This window comes from Macrobrachium rosenbergii, chromosome 46 (genome assembly GCF_040412425.1).
Source record: "Macrobrachium rosenbergii isolate ZJJX-2024 chromosome 46, ASM4041242v1, whole genome shotgun sequence".
Taxonomy (NCBI): domain Eukaryota; kingdom Metazoa; phylum Arthropoda; class Malacostraca; order Decapoda; family Palaemonidae; genus Macrobrachium; species Macrobrachium rosenbergii.
The window spans coordinates 6,698,845-6,725,000 of record NC_089786.1 but is presented as its reverse complement, the minus strand read 5'-3'; positions in this window follow the sequence as shown (position 1 = coordinate 6,725,000).

The window sequence follows — 26,156 nt, the reverse complement described above, 5'->3', positions numbered from 1 at the left end:
TTTTGGTTATTTTATTTTTCAGGCGAAGCTCCAAAGCCAACAATCATTGTCTAAACCAATTTTTGAGACATCACAGGGGATTTGTTTTTGCTTACCAAACAATATGGCGAAGTCTTTGAGCTCTCCCGCAGCTGCACACTCTTAACATCTTCCATTTTATTCCATTTTTATTTTTTGTTTTTGTTAAGCTTGTCGCTTCTCCATTTTGGTTTATATCTGAAACGAGAGAGAGAAAAAAACAGAAGTTAATAGAAGCCAGTTTACAATAAACTTTTTTATAATGGACAAAGCAATTTGTTCCTGTCAGCGTGTCCATTACCAAATTTGCACAGTGTTAAAGACAGAAAAATTATCTCGCCCCGAAATTTATTGGTTCATTGCGGGAAGTTTTTTTTTTTTTTTTATGTCGCCTGAGGTTAATGAAGACAGATAAAGAAGAAGAAAAATATATAGCATGTTGCCTGGGGTTAAAGAAGACAGAAGAAGAAGAGGAAAAATGTACAGCAAGTGGTTTTATACACAACAAGATCCTGGAGAGAGGTTTGTCGCTGTAGCTTTGGATTAGAGGAATTATGTGTGATAGGTAGTTGACATATGTTTCGTTGGCCACACAATGAAATGAATCAATATGAATCAGGACACAATATATATATACACATATATATATATATATATATATATATATATATATATATATATATATATATATATATATATATATATATATATATATATGTGTGTGTGTGTGTGTGTGTGTGTGTGTGTATGTATATATATATATATATATATATATATATATATATATATATATATATATATATATATATATATATATATATATATATATATATGAAACATTGCAGCGTCTCATGTGCTGTGCATGAAAAAGGAAAGTGGGATTTCAAGGTGTTCATTTAATATATAAAAATTAAAATGACTTATCATTTTAAACATCGCATTGCTTAAGAAATATTCTATACACGTCACATCTAATACTTCATTTTATTGAGGCATTTAGATGAAAGCTAAAACATATCGGATACGAGTAAGGTCCAGTTATTACCATAAAGTATTTAAAATATTCATTCCAGTTTTTTCTAAAATGTAACATATCCTCCTAAGCGCTTTCTCAAAATACCTCTTATATATATTTTTTTTTAGATCTTGTCTCTGAAATGTGTTTGTGTGTGAGAGACAGAGAGAGAGACAGAGAGAGTTATAACTAGGCATGCTTCTTATTTTCATTAGGCACTAGAGAGAGAGAGAGAGAGAGAGAGAGAGAGAGAGAGAGAGAGTTATTACTAGTCATGCTTCTTACTTTCGTTTGGCACAAGAGAGAGAGAGAGAGAGAGAGAGAGAGAGAGAGAGAGAGAGAGAGAGAGAGAGAGAGAGAGAGAGAGAGAGAGAGAGAGGATTTTCTTCATCTATTTCAAAATTTCTTTTAAATGAACGGCCGTTGGAAAAGACAAACTGATGATTTTTTTTTTTTTTACTTTTGCAATACTGAACAAGCTAAATATTGTTGGCGAAAACCGATTCTATTCAGCTGAAACTTTTCGCACTGAGGACTATAAAGTATGAGATGTCTTCGTCCTCGATTAATATCATATTTCCCAAAAAAAGTGTTTGATTCATTTCGAAAACTAGCGATCGACCTGAAACTGAAACCTAAGATATTTTGGCATCATGCGTTATGATAATGATAGAGAATATTTTCCTGAATAAATTCCATAAATCGCAATAAATAATTATACTGATAGCTTATAGACACCAAGGTGTAATTTGCATTCAACAGTACATATTATTTCTACAAATGGTTATAGTATTTCTTTTATTTTATTAATTCAATTTTATTTGAGATTACAGTAAAAACAGATTTTGTTAAAAAGTACTTTCCGTTTATCAGATCATAATATTTCTAAACATTGTGACCTTATTTGTTTGAGCTTAATTATTTTATTTATTAACCAAATCACTGTTTCACTCGTCTTTGTGCTCACTAGACTATCCTCAATTTTGAGTTTTGGGTAAGACACTGTCAAAGAAGCTGGACATCCATGTGGGAAGAGACCAAATAGGACTTATGGTAAGTAACGGACAGAAAGCACTGAAACTGGGCAATGAACGACTCTGGAACAGAGAAGACGAATGAGAGAAACATATTGCAGTGATAATTCAAAACCATTTTGAGTCGCAAGAACGTGATTACACGTTGCAAACACGAGAGAGGGATTTTGAATTTTCTGCGCTGCAAATATCACGGGGGCAGGAATTGTTTTTATTTTCGCCGAATGCCTGATTTCGCGTTATAGAAAATTTCTGGGCTAAACTCTAAATTACAACAATCTTCTTTATGGGACGCTTTGGCGAGCTATTCTTTTTAATGTGATACGCGCTCTTTTATTTAATTAGTTTTGTTAACACCAAAAGCGGATTTCTCCTCGTGTTTCCACTGGGGAAGCTGCGAATGCGAGACTTAGAAAGATAAAATAACCTTTCGAATTCTTGTTGCTGATCCTATATCTTGTCTGCATTCCGATTTGCTTGTGACAGATTTTAAAAATCAATTCTGTTCAAATACGAACCAGACGCCAAAAGAGATAAATATTTTGTTTTGACAACTCACAACCCAATACATTTCAATTAAATTTTGTAAATAAAACATAAAAGAGGACTCTAATTATATAATTGATGCCAAGATGCACCTCTTTATTTGCTTTTGAGATAATTTTAATGATCGTGGATACAGAAGCATTCAACTTCGATTAAACATCTTGGTTTAACTTCAACGAAACATCTTGACTTAACTTCACCTTCAGTGAAACATCTTGGCATAATTTCACCTTCAATGAAGCATCTTGGCTGAACTTCAACTTCAATGAAACATCTTGGCTTAAATTCAACTTCAATGAAACATTTTGGTTTAACTTCAGCTTCAGTGAAACATCTTGGCTTAACTTCAACTTCAGTGAAAGATCTTGGCTTAACTTCAGCTTCAATTAAACATTTTGGCTTAACTTCAGCTTCAATGAAACACTTTGACTTAACTTCAACTTCTTCAATGGAACATCTTGGCTTAACTTAAACTTCAATGAAACATCTTGGCTTAACTGCAACTTCAATGAAACATCTTGGCTTAACTTCAACTTAAATGAACCATCTTGGCTTAACTTCAACTTTAATGAAACATCTTGGCTTAACTTCAACTTCAATGAAACATCTTGGCTTAACTTCGACTTCAGTGCAACATTTTGACTTAACTCCAACTTCAATAAGAATTCTTGTCTAAGGATACTGGCTACAGTGTTGAATTCATTATCAACATCCCTTTAATAAGTTTGAAAATAATAATATATGGCCCTGAAGGCTGCAATTTCACCAAAATGTCTTCCTAACTAGAAGACATTGTTAAAAGTTTTGGATTTCGTTTAACATTGCACATTACCCATATTGTGGCTTATTACATCTGAAGATTTTCTTAACTAAACTATTAATAAAGGAAAAAGCTGAATTCTAAGGCTCTATCCTTCTGGCGTAGCTCCCCTAAAAAATGGAAAGAGGCCTAAGGAGAATATGTTATTATTATTATTATTATTATTATTATTATTATTATTATTATTATTATTATTATTATTATTATTATTATTATTATTATTATTATTATTCTGTTATAAAGAATGGCAACATCAGTGGAACTGATTTTATACAAGGTCTTGGCAATTCTTCAGACTATCCTCTTTTCTTCAAAGCTGATATCTACTAAGAAAACAAGAAGAAGAATTGAGAAAACCTTTTATAAAATCAGTTCAGCTGATGCTGTTTCCATTCCTTTTAACAGAACATTTAACAGAATTATTATTAAAATTAATTAATTATTATTATCATTATTATTATTATTATTATTTTTCTGAAGGGGATCCAATTTCTAACAAACTTCATTAGAAAGAATGGGTGTCTGCGTGCCGTTGAATTGCAGTTTCTCAATCTCTCGAATGAGTTTCCTCGTAGCAGCAAGACAGCTGTTATGTCATTTACCTGCTGCCGCAAAGAAAATTATTTGAGAGACTTTAGAAACTGCAATATAATATCAATGGCATCCAGACGGCCGTTATCTTTAATTGAATTTATTATTATTATTATTATTATTATTATTATTATTATTATTATTATTATTATTATTATTATTATTATTATTATTATTATTATTTCAAGAAAACCAACACCTGAATGGAAATATGGCGACAAATATAAATGCTTACATAAGAGAATCAAGGCAACAGGACTTGGTGACTTCTGACATATTTTTCATAAATAAACCAGCATTAGGATGAATGCATCAACAAATCTTTAAGACGTAAGAACATCTCTTTCTTCAGCGGATTTTGCTCTATTTAACGTATTCAAGAATACTTTGGTGTATTTAACTTAGTGTAGAATAAACTAAGACTAAGTGAGCTTAGAAGAGAACTAGAAGTTAGTACTCTACAAAGTGAAATGAAGGTTATCTAGTAACATAGTTCCAATACTCTACAAAGTGAAACGAAAGTTATCTTCTAACATAGTTCCAACAAGAAAGACTTTTTAAGATAAGTAGTTCCTTCCCAAGCTCTAGCACCTAAAGCATTATTATTATTATTATTATTATTATTATTATTATTATTATTATTATTATTATTATTATTATTATTATTATTATTATTATTATTATTATTATTATTATTATTAGAGTTAATTTTTTCACTGAGTCTTCTTAATTTTCCTTATAAAATTAACTCAAATGTTGTTCTTTTTCTTATTTGTGTTCTTTAATCTTGTTCCTATTATTATTATTAGTATTATTATTATTATTATTATTATTATTATTATTATTATTATTATTATTATTATTATTATTATTATTATTATTATTAGAGTTAATTTTTTTCACTGAGCCTTCTCAATTTCCTTATAAAATTAACTCTAATGTTATTGTTCTTTTTCTTATTTGTGCTCTTTAATCTTGTTCCTATTATTATTATTATTATTATTATTATTATTATTATTATTATTATTATTATTATTATTATTATTATTATTATTATTGGGACAGGAAGGATTAAATTTGAATTAAAAAAACATAATTCAGAACTTTGAGAACAGTGTTCACAGAAAAGGTCAACGATGCAGAATCAATACGCCTAAGGTCAGAGCATTAGAGGTGGACCCACAAAAAAAAGTATAATGGGAGATGTTCCCATGGAAGAGACGCATATGAATTCAGAACACCACAATATATGAATCCGGGTGTATGATGAATTCAAAAAGCTTTTCCGGTAAAGTGAGAGATTCAACCGATGTATTTTAGAGAAAGGTGTCATCCAATAACAGTTATTTTCGAGATATGTTGTCTGTTTTCTTCAGAAGAGGTGGGGTCTCTGGAGGTGTAATATCATTAAAGGAAGCTCCAGTTGTAGGCACGTCCTGGACGCATTTTCCCGAGATGTAACCGAGTACTGGGACCTTTCCCTGAAAAAAGCGGGACGCCATATCTTAAAAACTAACCGTTGAATTTTCTTGAAAATAATCTAATTATGTTTCCCACACCCAAATTGCTGCTAAGGTACAAAGTTAACCTAACTTAACCTAACCTGGGGCAAGGCAAAAAAAAAAAAAAAAAAAAAAAAAAAAACCGGGGCTGGTGCAATACTAGCATACATCTCATGAATTTGCGTCCTGGACCAGTATAGGTCCTTACAAGTAGAGTTCACACAAATTTGGTTCCTGAGAAAAAGAAGCTTCAAGACTTCTTCAGGACTCCAAGAAAAGCACATTTTACTCAGTCTGCTCCAACACGTGACTTTACTTGAAAGGTACTAATGAAAGTACCTTTGAAATGGATAAACTTCCAAAAGACGGTTATCTCTCATGAACGTTACATTTGCTAGTTGCTCCTGGAATTGGATCAGCTTCCAAAAGAAGTTATCTGTCATGAACGTTACATTTGCTACTTGTACGTTACATTTGCTACTTGTTCCTCCAGATGAGAAATTAGATCAGTTTCCAAAAGAAGTTATCTGTCACGAACGTTCCTTCAAACGAGAAAATTGTTAATAACCTTGAATAAAGTGGCCGGAAAGCAGTAAAAGTGCCATGCACTTTGGGAATAGCTCAAGAAGGCAGTGAAACTATTTTTGCAGGGGCAGAGCCAAGTACCAAATGCTTTTCCTTAAATATTATCACGAACGAAATATATTTCATCATTAAGAAAGATATATTTCATCACGATGACTTTGAGGGACTAACTAAGAATCGTTGGGATAGAAAGTAATATTCAATATGCAATGTCTTTTAACAGGTGGATTTCTGTAATATAAGCAAAATACATCACACTAAATGGTGCAGTTTATATCAAACAGTCTGTGCAAATTCGTACTCACTATAATAATAATGACTTACGGTAACCAAGGCTCACTTGCCATTCAGACAAGAAAGCCTATACAAACATGGCGATTTCATAACAAGTAATCATTGTGCTAAATATTTTATTATTATTATTATTATTATTATTATTATTATTATTATTATTATTATTATTATTATTATTATTATTATTATTATTATTATTATTATTATTATTATTATTATTATTATTATTATTATTATTTATTTATTTATTTTTTGGTCTATCACAGTCATCCTATTCTACTGGGTGGTTTTTATAGTGTGGGGTTCCGGGTTGCATCCTGCCCCCTTAGGAGTCCATCACTTTTCTCACTATGTGCTCTGTTTTTAGTAGCGCACACTTCTGCATGAGTCCTGGAGCTACTTCGGCATCTAGTTTTTCCAGATTCCTTCTCAGGGATCTTGGGATCGTGCCTAGTGTTCCTGTGATTATGGGTACAATTTCTACTTGCATATTCCATATCCTTCTTATTTCGATTTTCAGGTCTTGATACTTATCAATTTTTTCTCTTTCTTTCCCATCTACTCTGGTGTCCCATGGTATTGCGGCATTAATGAGGTGATACTTTCTTCTTGATTTTGTCAATCAACGTCACGTCTGGTCTATTGGCACGTATCACCCTATGTGTTCTGATACCATAGTCCAAGAGGATCTTTGCTTGATCATTTTCTATCACTCCCTCAGGTTTTTGGTGTTCGCACCACTTATTACTGCAAGCTAGCTGGTGTTTCTTGCACAGGCTCCAGTGGAGGGCTTTTGCTACTGAATCATGCATCTTTTGTACTGGTTCTGTGCAAGCGACGGACATTCGCTTGCTATGTGGTTTATGGTCTCGTCTTTCATACTGCACTTCCTGCATATGGGTGAGATGTTATTTCCATTGTTCTTTGGACATATCTGGTTCTTAGGGCCTGATCTTGTGCCGCTGTTAGCATTCCTTCTGTTTCCTTCTTGAGCTTTCCCCTCTGTAGCCACTGCCATGTTTCATCGCTGGCCAGTTCTTTAGTCTGTCTCATGTACTGTCCGTAATGGCTTGTTGTGCCATTCCTCTGTTCTGTTTTTCATTCTCCTGTCTCTGTATATTTCTGAGTCATCGTCTACTTTTATCGGTCCTTCTTCCCATGCACTCCTTAGCCACTCGTCTTCACTGGTTTTCAGATATTGCCCCAGTGCTCTGCTCTCGATGTTGACGCAGTCCTCTAGGCTTAGTAGCCCTCTCCCCACTTCCTTTCGTGTTATGTATAGTCTGCCTGTATTTGCTCCTGGGTGTAGTCTTTGTGTATTGTCATGTGTTTTCTAGTTTTCTGGTCTATGCTGCGGAGTTCAGCCCTCGTCCACTCCACTACTCCTGTGCTGTATCTGATTCTGGCCTGCCCATGTGTTTGTGGCTTTCGTCATGTTTCCGGCGTTGAGTTTTGACTTGAGTATCGCCTCAAGTCTCTGCATATACTCTTTCCTGATCGTGTCCTTCATCTCTTGGTGTTTTATATCCTCTCCTATTATTATTATTATTATTATTTATTATTATTATTATTATTATTATTATTATTATTATTATTATTATTATTATTATTATTATTCAGAAGATGATACCTATTCATATGGTACAAGCCCACAGGGGGTATTGAACTGACTTGAAATTCACGTCTTCCAAAGAATTTGGTGTTCATTAGGAAGTATTAACAGAAGGTAATGCGAAGAACAAGACGAAGAGATCAGGTATTAGAAAAGAAAAATATATATAATAACAAATAATATGAGCAGATCGCTTCAGTAACTCTATTGAATCACTTACTGATGCATATCAGTAATAACAATTGATAAGGTTAGAAGAATAAATACGTGCACTACAACAACAGCAAAAGTTTGAAATACCCCGAAACTAAGTAAAGGCACTAGATATTTAATAGCACAAACGAGGGTGAAAAGGGATACGGATTCCTGAGCATAATACCAAAAACCACGCGGCAAAAAAAAAAAAAAAAAAAAAAATGCTGAGCAATGCACAAATTCATCCTGATAATTAAGCAGACGAAAGAAAATAAACCAAATTTAGTAAGCCTAAAAAGAAAAAAAATGGAGATTTCATTTAGCATCTCATGTGCCACATAACCACTGGATAAGTTACCTGTGCGTGGAAAATCAATCAGTTTGCTGGTCAGCAAGTCAGAATCTTACAAAAGCATCATATACCAAAATCAATGAGTAATATATCAGCAAAAATAAGTGACAAAATGTAAATTTAAGACCTAGGGTCCTTTTTCCCACAAGGATGCATATCAACAGAAGGACAGAGTTGAGGAATAGGTGCTAAGCACTCATCTTCAAGGATAAAGGAACAGAAAGACAGTTGCAGAATAGGTGCTAAGCACTCACCTTCAAGGACAAAGGAACAGAAAGACAGAGTTGCAGAATAGGTGCTAAGCACTCACCTTCAAGGACGAAGGAAGAGACTTATAGCTTTATCTATGCTCTCGTTCTACCACAGGGTCACGGGCTGCCTTCTTTCACGAGCAGAACTTACAGATTCTTATCACGATATACCCCCACATCATTTCTTCCGCTGCTCCAGTGATTATCATAATAATTACTATTGCGATCCAGTTACTACACAGTTCTATTCAGTGTGTTTGCATTCTGTATTCGTATGTCACTGAACTGATAGAGAGTCTATAATTGTTACCTCACTTAGTGTTGGGATGGATAAATACCTGTAGTTGAAGGCACCATTGGCGAAGTTACCCGAAAAAGGGACATATAACAAAGCATCTGCAAGTCTCTTACCTTTCCTAGATAGACAATTTTATATATAGGTATCTATAAAGGTATGTATGAGTGTTTATACAGGCACACACATTATATATATATATATATATATATATATATATATATATATATATATATATATATATATATATATATATATATATATATATAAAAAAGGTGCTCTCAAAGAAAAATAAAACCAAAACAGAACTGCTGCCAAAATCATCTATGATTAGCTGAATCAAAGGTGAAAACCCTCTGCAGAAAACTTAAACAATATCAGCCGTTTCATGAACCCGCAAAGAGAGCTCATCAGCAGCTTATCGACCCCCTTTTCAAATTAACTACTCATTTTCCAACTGCTACCTTACTATTCATATACATACCTTACTATTCATATACATATCCTCTCAATCTGTCTTCCAATCCTTCATGAATTTCTAAATAAAAAAAAAAACAGAAAACAATTCTCAGCAACCTATTGTCATCCCTTATCTCTATCCCTCCCCCACACAAAAAACTGACTCATATTGTAACCTGTATTTAGATCTATAACTGCATCTTTTGTGTGTACATTTCTAGTGTTAATTAATTCCCATTCACTAAAACTCCGTGTCGCAAGCTTCTCTCCTAGAACATCAATCCCATTTCCTCCTTACGCATTAATCTTCTCAATCGAACCTCTGGTAGAGCTCCTAACCCCTTCACTGTTTCATCTGCTTTCAATCAACAATTCTCTAATAATAACATAAAACGTTATTATTCTCTAATAATCACATAAAACGATGCAATTGCTCTCGAAGACTTATATGAATGAACACAAACTGGTTACAACATTCATGTTGACATTCATTTCCTCGTCTTCAGGATAACCATTTATTCTCGTTACTTTACACCTTACTGCCATTTACTTTAAATTTCCTCCTTTTACAAATGTTTTCCTTCCAACATTTACCAGCTTCTATAGCTTCTCTTCACCATCACCAACTAGCAGTGTGTCGTCAACGAAGGCCAGTGACTACACAATCCAATAACGAACCCTTTTTTATATCCGAAAACTTTCCATATGAACAACGTGTCCTTTCCTTTAAATGATCTCAGGAGTTTCTCTAAGAAGACGCTGACAATCCATGGTCAGACCAAATGGAGATAGTGTAGCGATGCTCGCACTGATTCAATCTGTATCACCACCAAGAAAACAAACTAAAGTAAGGTCTGATAAGGTCTTAAACGTTAACCATTATATACACTGACTTTCGGAAACGACCTTATACTTAGCTGGGGTATGTACTTGAGTTTAGTATGCATACCAAGTCACGGTAACAATCATAGGAAAAGATGATGAAATCACTGAAAGTAACTTAGAAGCACAGTAGAATCAAGGGTTCTTGATGGTGGATAACCAAGTAACGAGAATAAGAAGAAGAGAGAGAGAGAGAGAGAGAGAGAGAGAGAGAGAGAGAGAGAGAGAGAGAGAGAGAGAGAGATTGATTAACTGGACTGATTAAAAAATGGTGTCTCAACTACAGAGAGAGAGAGAGAGAGAGAGAGAGAGAGAGAGAGAGAGAGAGAGAGAGAGAGAGAGATCAGATGATATAATTTAGAATACCAACAAAACATCTTCGGATTTTTCTCCGGAATCTTGAGGCATCAGCAGGCGTTTTGTATTTCTATTCCAGGCTCGGCGTTTTCGAAGCGGATAAAAACAACTTTTAATAAAAAACAGATGGAGGCGACACCGGTGTACGAATCACTCCCGCAATTAGGTCGAACACTGCGACCGTGGGCATACCCATTTTGACCCTTATGAAGTCTCGCGTTGCCATGCATATGAGATTTGGCGGTCGGATATTTTCGTCGTCGAGGCTGGAAATTACGGACGAAATGATGATACACACACACAGGCCTACGGCGGCGTTCGCGTGGGCGCGCACAAACACACACACACACACACCTAGGGGAAAAAAAAAAGGAAATATAGAGAGCGGCGCAGGCACACAAACTCGCATCTACACACACTAACGCATCGAATACTACTGTTTGCAATTTTCAGAGGGAAGAGATCCCTCTCGAAAACGCAGTCAAATTTTCACAAATGATAATCATGCAATGAATTATAATTTCCCATGAATACGCGGCTGTTAGGCCAAAAAAAAAAAATAATAATAATAGGGTGCGCAATGGTCCTCCTGCCACGTACGATTCCAGCAGATTTCCGAAGATTGGAGTGATTCCTGAAGTTTGGAATGATTCCTGAAGTTTGGAATGATTCCTGAAGACTGGAGTGATTCGTGAAGAGTGGAGTGATTCCGAAGGTTTGGGTGATTCCTGATGATTGGAGTGGTTCCTGAAGATTGGACTGATTCCTGAAGATTGGACTGATTCCTGGAGATTGGAATGATTTGAATGCTGTTCCTAATCACTTCGGGGGGTGGGGATGATTGAAATGGCTAATCCCGACTCCATAATTAATGATTTCACACATTCATATAATATCAGCAACTCATTCTTTGACTTGACATAGATATTCTTAAGTCATGTTCCATATTCTTCTACAAGTCAACCAGATTTCATTAACAAAATAGTGTTAATTTTATAATGCTTGTGATATACATTAATAAGAAAACATATTTATATACAGACACGCACATATAAATGTACACATACATCATGCATTCCAAGAATGCTTGTAACATATCACTGAGAAGACATATGTTTCTGAATGTATGATTGCGCCATGCATTTGAAGAATTCTTGTAATATAATATGTATTATATGGATGCATTTGAAGAATTCTTATAATATATATATATATATATAATATATATATATATATGGATGTATATATATACACCATGCATTTCATGAACAATCGCATAAAAAACTAATGGCTCTTTCCTTCTGCTGCAAAATTTTGGAATTCTTTCTCGCTTTTGTGTTTCTAGCCTCTCCCAACCTCTCTTCCTTTTAAGTGCCCAAATGTGCATCGCTTCCTTCGAAGTCACGTCCCTCCTTCTTATCTTCATGTTGACTTTTCTTGCATTTTCGTGACCCGGGCCAGAAGAGGCCGTTAGGATGCCCCGTCCCATCGGCCCTTCTTGCTGAAAATATATGTGTGTGGGTATGGGCATGTCTAAGACAAGCCATCGTCCAGGATAATTTCCCCATGTCATTCTCTTTCAAGATACATTCTGGAATTCGCCTTTCAACCATTTATTCAGTTTAAAATGTTTTTTCTTTACTAGCTTTGTCCGCTATATAAAACCTCAGAGGCGTGGTGGCAATAGGTCTGTCAGAGTAAACAAAAACTGCCACTTTGCGTGAATATTGAAGAACGGGACCTTTGGCATAAAAAGTGATTATCCTTGATAAGAAACAGTGCAAACAGTCCTGCTTGTGGAGAGCTTCTTAATATATCAAAACATTTCTGAAGTATGAAATACTTTGACCATGATCTGACTGCCTAACAAGTCGACACTCCTTAGGAATTGCTGTTATGATTAGAAAAATATGAAAATATGAAGAAATACACCTAGTTAAAAATATTGTGTTTCATTTTAAGTCAAAGAAATTCCCAGACTTTTGTCTGATCAGTTATTCAACCTATACCTAAGAAGGGTCATGACCTGAAACGATAAATTCATGGTGTTCATTTTCCTCGACTGTCACGTTGCTCTTGCACGTATATTTAGTCGTGAAAATGTTCTATAGTCTACCAACACATTAGACACAGCCAACAAATATGGTTTCTTCATAGGAACTAGAAGTCAGTTGAAGGCTAAGAGATGATTTTAGAAACTCAAGGAGATTTTTTCCTTAGACACGCGTTGGTGGAAGGTCAAAAAAGATTCTAGGGCATGAAAAATGTTTCCCCTTTTGACCCAACTTGGTCAAGTGTCAAAAGGGGATTTTAGTCAAAGAGAGAGGCTTCTAATTTGGGCACAGAAATTGGGTGAAGGTCAGAAGATCTCAGAACTTGCCGAAGATTATCAGCGACTCTTGACCGGAACTGCTCAATAAATTATCAGATTGTACATAAAAAACGTCAGTACTTTTTAGAAGAAAGAGGAGGTTATCATAATATTGCTATGCTACGTCTCCATTACAACCTTATAATTATTTGAGAATAACTGAGTGCCCATGTGTACCTTTGACCAAAAACGATAACACACGTTAAAGATTTTGCTTCCATTATTGAGGACCACTAGGAATAGTAAAAGTTTTCAGTGGCTGAGGGTCTCTAGTCTCAAGATTCATATTGTACGCATCGCTTCCAGTAAAGAATTATAAATATTTCACATTCGCAAGGGATGAAGTCCTTTAGTGATAATGAAAAATTTTGATGTTACCCTTTCTGAACTCCATATTGCCCAAAATAAAACCATTTAACGACTAACCAAGTGGAAATAAATAGATCAGATTTTGAAAATGCCAGCATTGCAATCCTAATAACACACCAGTAACAATAAGTACTATATGTAATTAAGGTTTAGTTTTGATAATGTAAATTATCATGCCATTCAAATATAATAAGAAAGTCTGTAATTTTCTGTTTCGTATTGAAATCACGTTAAATCATCTATTTGTTAACAGATTCATGGGTAATAGAACAGGCCTCTTCTAAGAACACGACGTTTGCTTAAATCACAGTGATCGTTGTCCCGAATAGTAAAATGATCTACGGTTATAATTAGGATAAGAATTAGCCCGATCCAAGATCATAATCATGATGTTAATGAACCCTAATATTAATCTAATCAATCATTAAACCTGGGAAAAGAAACGATCGCAATCCCAAATGATACAAATTTATGATCAGGATATGAATGCCCCTTCATCTTAATTATCATTCAGAAGATGAACCCTATTCATAATTGAACTCATAATTACAACAAGGCAAAGAACTGACAGTATCTATAACTGATGCATGTTGAAGATCATAATTTGATCAACCTTTAATCTTAAACTGAATAAGACTTGGACGCACTCTAACACGGACACGGATACGCGTTTGTGATCAGGATATGAGTGAGCTTTGCTCTGAATTCAAACTGAGCTATTTTACAAACAAGATACGAACTGGCCTAAATCTTAACACCATCCTAACACAATCAGGATAAGAAGGGCATTTTTCTCTTATTATCGCCATCATTCAGAAGATGAAACCTATTCGTATGGACCAAGTCCACAGGGGCCATTGACTTCAAATTCAAGCTCCCAAAGAATATGGTGTTCATTAGGAAGAAGTAAGAGGAAGTAAAGGGAAATACAGAAATAAGAGATCTCACTAATGAAAAAAGAAAAAAATAGATTAATAAATTAATAAATAATAAATTAATAAATAGATAAAAGGAGAATAGTATTAGGGTAGTAATACACTGAATCTTTGCTTAAACTTCTGAAGTTATTGATACATAAGTTCTTACCAAGATACAAGGGTTTGACATGACCCCTCCTGATAATTCTTCTGCCTTTTCTCATAAATACTCATGAGTAAAACACTGGTAGAGGTTATTCATTAATAAGGACTCATGTGAGGTGTTGGAAATGGATAAAATTGTTATTCAAAGTTATTCATGAACTTGTAAACAATTTCTATATATATATGTATGTATGTATGTATATATATATATATATATATATATATATATATATATATATATATATATATATATATATATATATATATATATATATATATATTATACACACAATGTATATGAACTCAATGCATGTATATATAAATAATATTCATCTTATATATGTATATATATATATATATATATATATTACACATATATATATACATGGAAAACCACAAGGAAAACCAAAAATAAAGTTTATATAATAAGATGTCAAATCCAGGGTTAAATTAGGGGCAACAGCCACGTAATAACTTCCAAAACTTTTACTGCAGATTTCTTTGAGAAAAAATGTTTTATGAGGGAATTCCACAGACCGGAATACCGCTCAACTTGCATCCGTATTAAATATTCCATAGATCGGCATACCGTATTAAAGCAAGAGGTGTTTTAACTAAGACATGCATGTTACATATAATTAACTGAAGCTATATGGCTACACAGACAAGGATTCATGACACAAAATTATGCGGATGAGAAAGTTATGAGCAATTTTACTAACTTAGAAAACTGTGAGAGAGAATGGATTTTTTTTTTTAGCTAGGAACAGCGTGAAAGTGAACGGATTTTTTTCCTAGAGAACTGCGAAAAAGAAAGATTTTTTTCTTAACTGAGAAAATTGCGAAAGACAACGACGAATTTTCTTGTCTTAACTTAGAAAACCGTGCAAGAGAGCGAATATTTTCTTAACTAAGAATACTGATAGAGAGTAAATTTTTCCTAACTTAGAATAGTGTGAAGGAAAGTGGAGTTCCTTCTTAACTAGGAAAATTGTGATAGAGAATGAATTTTTCTTTACCTTAAAAAAATGAAAAAGAACTAATTTTTTAGGTTAAATAACTTTTAAAAAGGACGATTTTTTTTTCTTAAAACCTCTTATAGAGAGTTAATTTCTTCTTAACCTCATAAATCTAGACATACAATATACCGCTGCTCCATTATACCTTAAAATTAAAATTGAATTGACATTCATTCAGCTACAGTTTTGAGACAATATCTCCATTCAGTTTCTTTCTTACATTCCCTTTCACTGAACTCCATTCTTCCAAGAATCACGGATATTCTGATTCACTCAAGTGCAAAGATTCGTAAAATTTCTTCCTATTTGTTCATACTAGACCTTTCAGGTTTTGTAAGAACACTTTAATATGATCTTTTAAATCATTCTCTTTTCACGTACATTTTCATTTTATGTTTTGGGCAAATCTTCCAGTCTGGTTACAGTATCAATTTTGTATATTACATTTATCTGCAAAGTATCTTTCATTAAGTAAGTATCATTTTCATTTTAAGTAAGTATATTACATTTATCTAGTAATTAAAAGATCAAAAGATCACATACTACGAATGATAATGATAAAATTCCAAACAGTTTCTCGAACTTCTTCTGTATCTCAATCGTCCCCGTTCCTGGATTTCCTTCATCTTCCCCAAACCTCAAACAATCCACACACTATCTCTATCTCTTCTTCCCCTCTGTTTCTCCCCTCACTGTCTCCCTTTCGTCTTCCCTCTTGCCCCGTCGGTTTTTTCTTCACTTTCCCCCTTCGGGATTCATAAAACTCCTAATGAAACTTCAGTACAAACTTGACGGATTAAACACAACATAACTGAATAGGGGAATGAGAGCTAATGAGATAATGCGATTACAAAAGATAACAAATGCTTGAGAAAGACGCTGCGATGTGGCCAATGAGGAGAGAAAGAGAGAGAGAGAGAGAGAGAGAGAGAGAGAGAGAGAGAGAGAGAGATGCATTATGAATGAAAGTGTAGTAAAGGAGATGCATTATGAATGGAAGCGTAGTAAAGGAGGTACATTATGAATGGAAGTGTAGGGCGAAGGGTTGGGTTCATGAAGGCATAATCAGAGGGTGCTGGAACAGGTGACATAATAAGGAATTAATCCCAGATAAAAGGAGAGAAGAACTGAGCGGATAATGAACGAATTGGAGGTGCGGTTAAATTCCTCCACCAGGGCGTCGTAATTCAATTGTTTTGGTTCTTGGGATGACGGAATGTCTTCAGTGGCTTGATAATCACTGCGCATTTTCCTTTTGTTCGTGACGAGAATGCTAAATCATGCATTTCAAGGGGATGCTAAGAATACTAAGAACGAGGTCATAAAGAATAAGAATAAAAAGAATGAACGCGGCAGTAGGTCAGAATATGAATTTCCATTGGTAATTTCTGAAAGAGATTTTCATTTAGGAAGGGTAAATCGCACTTTATGAGAATAAACCCCCTTATAAAAGGAATCAAAACACAATTTTCTTTCTAATTTGATCAAATCTTAGAGAGGAACACCATGAATAAATCAGAATTCTCAATGAGAACATGAGAACAACATTCGGGTAAAGAGAAAACTCCTACCCAAAATGAATCTAGCAAATGCACAATAAAAAAAAAAAGACCTTAGAATTTATTTCGATCCGTCCACACAGAACTTAATCCAGGATCAGTTTTGCTACTTGAGTAGTCAAGACATTAACTGGACTAGGATACCATCAACATTATAGACATGAAGAAAAATTTGAAAAACAATTAACGAAAGCAGTGAGTTTTGGGAATTAACATGACAAAAACACGCAAATCAAATGAGTAGGCTATCTTGGAAGTTGCAATTTAATGCTTTTTTATCCATTTATCTGTTAATCTATTTATCATTTTTTTTTAATAAGCAGGATCTCTTCTTCCTGTATTTCTCTTTACTTCCTCGTACTTCTTCCTAATGAACACCGTATTCTTTGGAAGCTTGAATTTCAAGTCAATGGCGCCTTTGGTGGGCTTGTCCCATATGAATAGGTTTCATCTACTTAATAATAATACTGAATAATAATAATAATTAGTATGATGGAATCCGCAAGGGTGAATTAGGAAAGGATATCATATCCATCAGGATTAGAATAGAGATTCAAAGGCTGAACCAAAACATATAATGAATTCTCAGTCATAGCGGTTAAGAAGAATACGATCAGGCGTTAATAGGAAACCACGTCTAAGCCTTTGCCAGAGGTTTCAAACTCAGCAGTAATAAAAGTCTTCAATTCTTGTAAATATTACCAATTTTAACTTGACTCTGAATGTGCCCATAGTCACGGTGAATATGCCAAACTGACTCGCTTAACATTTTCCGAAAGAATAGAAAATAACTGTAAACAGGATTCATTATTCCCAGAACAACAAATCTTGTAATTTATTTACTTTTATTCTTGATGAAGATGACAAGAACTAATCTCAGGAATCTGGAGGAATGCTTTCATAGAATAAGAATGAATGACAATTATGTGAAAAGGTACAATGAATGAATTCTTTGTCTGAGAGATGATAAAAATTTATCTTGACAATGAATCGTCTTAAAAGAGAAATGTGGCTGAATTTAAGATTGTAATGGCGAATTCTAGAAATGCAGGCTACCAAAAGACAGTTCACGTGAATGCTAATTAGGATCACTGAATTCAAAATCACAGAAAATAAGCTAGAAGGAACAAGTGCTAAACATGTACGAAACATAAAGTAATCAAAACGAATGATAACTTTGACCATTTAGTTCTTGGGATGAGAGACTGCCATCTCCAGCTGTACCATGATCACAGACAACAGGAGAAGGTGTGAATCTAAACATGTAAATCTGTCAAAACACTAAAAATGGAAGCTAGATCATAAAACTGCGATTCGGTGCAGTAAGAATGTGGGAAAGAACTGTAAAGTTATAGAAATCTGCCAAAACACTAAAAATGGATGCTAGACCATAAAACTGCGATTCGGTGCAGTAAGAATGTGGGAAAGAACTGTAAAGTTATAGAACACAAAAGGTAACACGGGCCCATGGATATGTAAGAAATACAAAATGACACCCTGGAATACCTTCTATTCTCCTAAATCTTTCTACATCTGGTTTATAGATTCCTTTGTGGTTTGATTTTGATTTTGATTTCCCTTTTTTTTTTTTTCTCAGATGTTGGTAATAACTGGACACTTGTATGTATGACCCGTTCGCCCTGTCTTATCAGAATTATAAGACCCACAACACTGGCGTACAGGGATACAAACAGAATACGGAAAATGGCAAAAAATGACCTAGTTTGTCCATAATTATTTCGTATTTTCTCAAGTCTGGACAAATAACAGACTCTTCACTGCATGACCTGTTCGCCATATCTTATGAAAAAAAAAATGAAAGAACCCAGAATACTGCCGCCCACGGTTACAAAAAAAAAAAAAAAAAAAAACAGAAACAGAAACCGGAAAATGCCAAAATGACAAAAGATAAAACTAATGAATACGGAGAGAGAGAGATGGAATATAACACCGTTGGACTCACGAGTCTTGAAAGTAAAGACGGTACGGGAAAATGGAGATCAAGAAGGGCAGATGTGCAAGAGTGCACATTCGGATTTCGGAATGAATGATGATAAAAAGAAGCATAGAGAGAGAGAGAGAGAGAGAGAGAGAGAGAGAGAGAGAGAGAGAGAGAGAGAGTTATAGACATGCACCAGCCCATGGTCATATCTCATGACTAACGATGGTCCTGGGAATAAAATTTTCCTTTTTCCATTTTGAGATGATAAACGAGAGAAAGGAATGATCAGTGCCAAAGAAAGAAAAATATTCACTTTCCTCCCAGGGGGGAAAAAAAAGGAGCGATAAAAAAATAAAGCAAAGAAAAAAAAACAGCAATGGGCTGTTTCTTTCTTTTCTTTTTTTTCATGCCCCCTTGTAAGTAATAACTGAAAATTCTATATTCAGATTTATTTAGAAAAATAGATACATGTATACGTTTTTTTTTTCCTAAAAAAAAAATGGGGGAAAGGGATTTTTTCTTTCAATTACAGAGTTATTCAGCTAATGGAATATTGTTTTCTTAAAAATACGCAGCAATTTGAAACATATTGGCCGGAAAACATATATACATACTACATACAATATATATATATATATATATATATATATATATATATATATATATATATATATATATATATATATATATATATATATATATATATATATATATATGTATATGTATAAACAAACATGAGCAAGTATTTTTTTTTTTCCTATCAAAATTTGAGCAAAAGAAAAAATATGGAAAAAAGAGTCGAGAGTTTAGTAATTGAAATTCTTGAGCTTATGGGCAGCATGAGGGTTTTGCAATTCAGAACTACGGTTCGGGATTAAGGATTTAAAAAATGCCGGATTTCCCCAGATCGTCCGGAATAAACGTTTTTTTTTTTTATGCTCTTTACTCGGATGATTGGTTAAGAATGTACCGGGGTGATTGGCTAAGGCCGGACCAGGGTGTTCGGTTAAGGGCGCACCGGCGTGTCCGATTGAGGATGAACTACGTTGATTGGTTAAGGACCTACCTGTATGATTGGTTAAGGATGTATCAAGGTATCCAGTTAAGGATGTGATTGAGTGATTGGTTAAGGATGTATTGAGGGGTTCGGTTACAGAAACAACGGAGTGTCCGATTGAGGATGAACTACGTTGATTGGTTAAGGACTTACTTGTATGATTGTTTAAGGATGTATCAAGGTGTCCGGTTAAGAATGTGACTAGGTGATTAGTTAAAGATGTATCGAGGGGTTCGGTTACGGGCACACCGAAGTGTCCGATTAATTGCGTACCTGGTTGATTAGTTAAGGACTTATCAGTATGATTGGATGTACCAAGGTATCCGGTTAAGGATGTGACTGAGTAATCAGCTAAGGCCAGACCAGGTGTTCGGTTAAGGGCACACCAGTTGATTGGTTAAGGACTTACTTGTATGATTGGTTAAGGACGCACCGAGGTGTTCGGTTAAGGACATACTGAAGTGTCCCGTTAAGGACGTACCGAGGTGTGCGGTTAAGGACATACTAGTTTTCGATTAAGGACATAATGTGATGCTTGGTTAAGGACCTACTGGGGTGTCTGGTTATGGACTTACAACAGTATGACTGTTTAAATATATGACAGTTAAGGGCTTCGTGAGAAAACTGGTTAATGACTTAGCCAATATGAACTGCTCAGAACATAGTTGGATGAATGGACTGGTTAAAGACAGACCACGCAGGTCAGTTAAGGACGTATATATCAGACGACTGACTCACGATATATACCTGAATGACTGGTCAAGGACGAACCAGGATGACTGATGAGGAACATACCTGAGTGACTAGTCAAGGAATTACCTGTATGACTGGTCCTCCTCCCCAACCCACCCCCTCCCCCAAAACCGAACGCCGCTGCCTAAGCGGATTCGTGCAGAGGCAAAAATAATAAAGAGGGGAAATATAGAGAGACACAATGTTCAGTCGATACAACCCATAGAGGAACATTCGCTGCCTTTAGATGGATTAACTTTCTCTGATAGAAATTTATCCTCTCCAATCCAGCTACTTAACTTCATCCGTCCATACATCCATGCGTCATAACTGCTCGCATCTGTGTCATGCTATATTTCTCTCTTTTAACCTTTTTTTTTTGGGGGGAGGTCCAGATTTTCGAAAATGTTTTCACGCGAGGAATAGTCATGTATAACTTTGTAAGTATAAGAGTTCACACCTTTATACATATTCATAAGCACATGTAAATAACGTTTGTGTGTGTGAATACACATCATGCTCTATAAGAAGAAATAGTCATGCATGACTTTTTACGTATAAGAATATACACCTTCATACATATTCATACGTACATGTAAAAAAGGTTCGTGTCTGTGTGTGCGTATACATCATGCTCTATAAGAAATAGTCATGCATGACTGTGTATGTATCTGAGTAAACACATTCATGCATAATACAATGGCACATGGAAAGGAGGTTTGTGTGTATATACATCTTGCTCTATAAAACCTTTATTTAGATTTTCAACCAAGTGTTTATGCAAGATGTAGTCATGCATGACTATGTAAGTATATGAGTATACACGTTCACCCATATTCACACATACATACATGTAAAAGAGATTTGATTGTGTGTGTGTGTGTGTCCATCATACACTGTAAACCAGTTAAAACTTCAATTTCGGTTTTTATGCATGCATAACTGTGTAAGTATAAGGACATACACCTTCATACATACGAAGGTACATGTAATGCAGGTTTATGTGTGCGTGTGTGTGTTTGTGTTCGTCACGCATCATAATCCCAAATTAACCAAGTAATGAACATGTACAGTGATAGACGGACAGACAGAGCTGGACGAATTCGGCAGTCCGGTTAAACCCTCATAGTCAGCATCTATCCGTTTTCATCCGGCTGCATCGTAACCTTCCCGGAAGCTTGTTCAAAAACTGCAGATTTTGCAGCCAATGCTGGAAAAGCCAGATACCCTTTATAGCTCCGAATAAACTTCCGAGCTTCCCGTCGGAATAAATATATGAATATTTGAGCGTCCCTTCCCCCTTCCTCTGCCTCCTATAAAAGGGCGGTTATCTCTCAGGTCGCTCTTAGAAGATGTGGCGGTCTTTAGGAAGTTTCAGCAGAATCTTTTACCCTGTTCTCGAGGTGCTTTTTTTTTTTTTTTTAATACAAGACGCATTGAAAGGATGATACACGCAGTGAGGCATTGTGGGAAGATTAGTTTCTCTCAGCTTAGTAGGCGGAGGTTAAGAACAGTGCAGCATATTTTAAAAGCGGATCACTGTATGCAGTGCTAAAAGTTATCTCCAGTCCTTTTGGCGATGGTCTCTTTCCATTTAGCTGTCCAACTTCTCGAAAACTATCTAACCCCAATAGTCCTCTCACAGTCAAGTACAAATCCTTCGTAACAAACTCAGGAAAGTCCCAAAAATGGAACTGTGATCCATTTTGGGCTTTTCTCTATCAGGCCCGTAAGATTTGTTCTTGACTGTGAGGTGAGAATATTAGAACTAGACAACTTTCGAGAAGTTGGACAACTAAATGGGATGAGCCCATAGCCAAAAGGACCCTGCAAAGAACGTTCAGCAATGCCTACAGTGATCCATGTTTAAAAGGACTCTTCAAAGGACGTTCAACAATGCCTACAGTGATCCATGCTTAAAGTGTGTTGCACTGTTCTTTGCACTGTTCTTCCAACCGCCTGCTAAGTTGAGAGAGAGGTCATAATCTCCCGATATTGTCAGTGTAAATCATCCTTTCATTACGTCTGTATATTAACAAAATATCTCGAGAACGGGGGAACAGATTTTGATGAATCCTGATATAAAGACCGTAACATCTTTTAGGATGACCTCAAATAACCGCCCTTTTAGGAAGCTGGGAAGGGAAGGGAAGGGACTCTCAAATATCCACATATTTATTTCGAAGTTTATTCGGAGCTATAAAAGTGTCTGGCTAAAATAATCTAGAATGGTGCTATTGATTATGCAGTGTACAATACTCAATAAGCATCCTTTGATAATTATTCAACAGTATATTGTGTATTGAGTAATAGTGAGCATTACCATCTGCATCAAAGATCTTTTGGTGACTTGACGCGTTCACTGAGAGTATGTTATTTACTCATCACTTTTTACCTTTACATATAAAAATCCATCTGCCAGTGCATTATTAACACAGACTCGTCCTTGACAGCTATCTTATCTTAGCTGTAATAGGCCGTGAACGGTCTTCAACACCCGAAGTCGCCACACTGATGCCCAAAAAGGTGCTTACGTCTATGCACTGCCCGAAATTTCTACGACGATGCTCGGTACCTAGGCAATACCTACGAGAATTTTTTTTTTTAAAAGCAGCAAAGTACGGAGGTTATTTTAATGTAATTACGAAAAAACTAAGTCAGAAGCACTACGAGGCTTTCAGCCGATCACAGTACGAGGGGCGATTCCTGTTGACAAATTCCTAACTTCATTCCAAGAGGTCTTGAGTATTCCCACCTGATATTGGGTCATCGCCAATACAGCGGCTGCTAAATGAGAGAGAGAGAGAGAGAGAGAGAGAGAGAGAGAGAGAGAGAGAACGACTCAGCTTCATTCCAAGAGGTCGTCTTCGTATCTAGCATTCCCACCTATATGATATTTGATCATCGCCAGCCAGTACAGCAGCTGCCAAATAAGGAAGAGAGAGAGAGAGAGAGAGAGAGAGAGAGAGAGAGAGAGAGAGAGAGAGAGAGAGAAATAAAAGAAAGGAAAACTTAGAAAACGACTAACCTGAGGTCGTGCGCTCTCCCAGCTGCGTCGCGCGGGTTTCGAATGGTCCGCCATTTTCTTAAATGGGTAGACGTCCCCCCCAGCAAACTTCGTGGCTGCCAAACACCGCGTGATTCAAAATTGCAAAATGGGTCGCATGAAGCCTGGGGCGTGCGAGTGTTCACACCGTTGGACTGAGGTTGTCGTGCAGTTGGAACTTCAGAAGTTCAAGCTAGGATGCAATGAATTACTATCTTATTGCTGTTCTCCTTGCATATTAATACATTTCTTTTATATTTTCACTTAATTCATCTATTTTCCTTTTTTTAATAGGCGAGATCTCTTCTTTCTCTATTTCCCTTTACTTCCTCTTGGTCCTTCCTCATGAACACCATATTCTTTGGAAGCTTGAATTTCTAGTCAGTGGTCCCTTTAGTGGGCTTGTTCCATATGAATAGGGTTCATCTACTGAATAATAATAATAATAATAATAATAATAATAATAATAATAATAATAATAATAATAATAATAATAATAATAATAATATTCTCCTTGCATTTTAAATACTTTCTTATATGTACACTTGATTTATTTTTTTCCTTTTTTAATAACAGAGATCTCTTCTTTCTGTATTTCCCTTTACTTCCTCTTGCCTCTTCCTAAAGAACACCATATTCTTTGGAAGCTTGAATGTCAAGTCAATGGTTCCTGTGGGCTTCTTACATATGAACATGGTTCATCTTCTGAATAATCATGATAATAATAAAGGAAACACACACTCCTTGTTGCATTAAATATAAACTAAGAGCACATTGATTTAGGATGCCATGTAACCTCAGTAAAGACTGAGTCAAGTGGGGAAAAGGTGAATTCAGCACACAAACATCTCATAATGGATCAGGAATTACTTATCAGGCGTCATAACATTAAATAGGAGAGAGAGAGGACAAGAGAGAGAGAGAGAGAGAGAGAGAGAGAGAGAGAGAGAGAGAGAGAGAAATTATAAAAAAACCACAGTTCCGAGAATTCACCTACATACATTTCTGTTGATGCCTCCAAGCACTTCCATAGGGTAAACATGTAAAAAGGAGGAAATCCAACTAACTATAAAGGAAAATGTGTTTAATGCACATCAGATAAACGCGATTTCAACCGACATAAAATTGTAGTGGATTTGAATTCTAAGAAAATCTTGAATTTTTCAACGGAGATTTTGAAAACTGGTTCAATTTGGGACTCGATGAATACCACGTTTCCTTAATATATACTACATGTACAAACATACGCAGAAGTCAATGGCACTGACTTCTTTCCAACACTAATTCCTGCTTAATACTATACTCAGGAGGACGGAATCCAAAACTCATTTGTTTGTGATTTAATCATAAATAAAATATGAGAAAACATTGAAGAAAAGGTCAGGTTTACTTGCTATTGTTACACTGAAAACTAATTTTTCCATGCTTACAGGGTGTTGCACAATACACATGGATATCTTGGAAAAGGAAACAAAAAATGGCGTGTTTTGAACATAAATAGACCATTAATTTGGGAGGAGTTCCTTAGATAACAATAAAGAAAAGAATCCAATCATAAAAGAATAAACATAATAAAGAAATGAATAAAATTCTGTGAAACTATTTGACAATGAAAAAAATCGTAGTTGCGCTGAAATATCTACAAAATTTCTGCAGAGATGAGAGTTAAGTGAAACCTACTTATCAGGAGATATTATTATTATTATTATTATTATTATTATTATTATTATTATTATTATTATTATTATTATTATTATTATTATTATTATTATTATTATTCAGAAGATGAAACCTATTCATATGGAACAAGCCCCCAGGGGCCATCGACTTAAAATTTAAACTTCCAATAATATGGTGTTCATTAGGAAGAAGTAAGAGGAGGTAGAGTGAAATACGGAAATAAGAGATCCCACTTATCCAAAAAATAATAAATGAACAATTAAAATCTCGAACTTTTTTTTAAAATAACCCCCTGTGTTTAAGGAAATATGGAGGACTCAGTGTTATACTGTTAGGATAAAGAATATTTCTGTACGTGTCTGTTTCGTGTTCAGCTGTTTACAGAAATTCGTATCTGTGGCGAGAAAAACAAATGATATATTCCCAGTTATGGAATCATGAACACAAGAGCAAATCGATTCCATTGAATACAATATGTGCACTATGTTTTG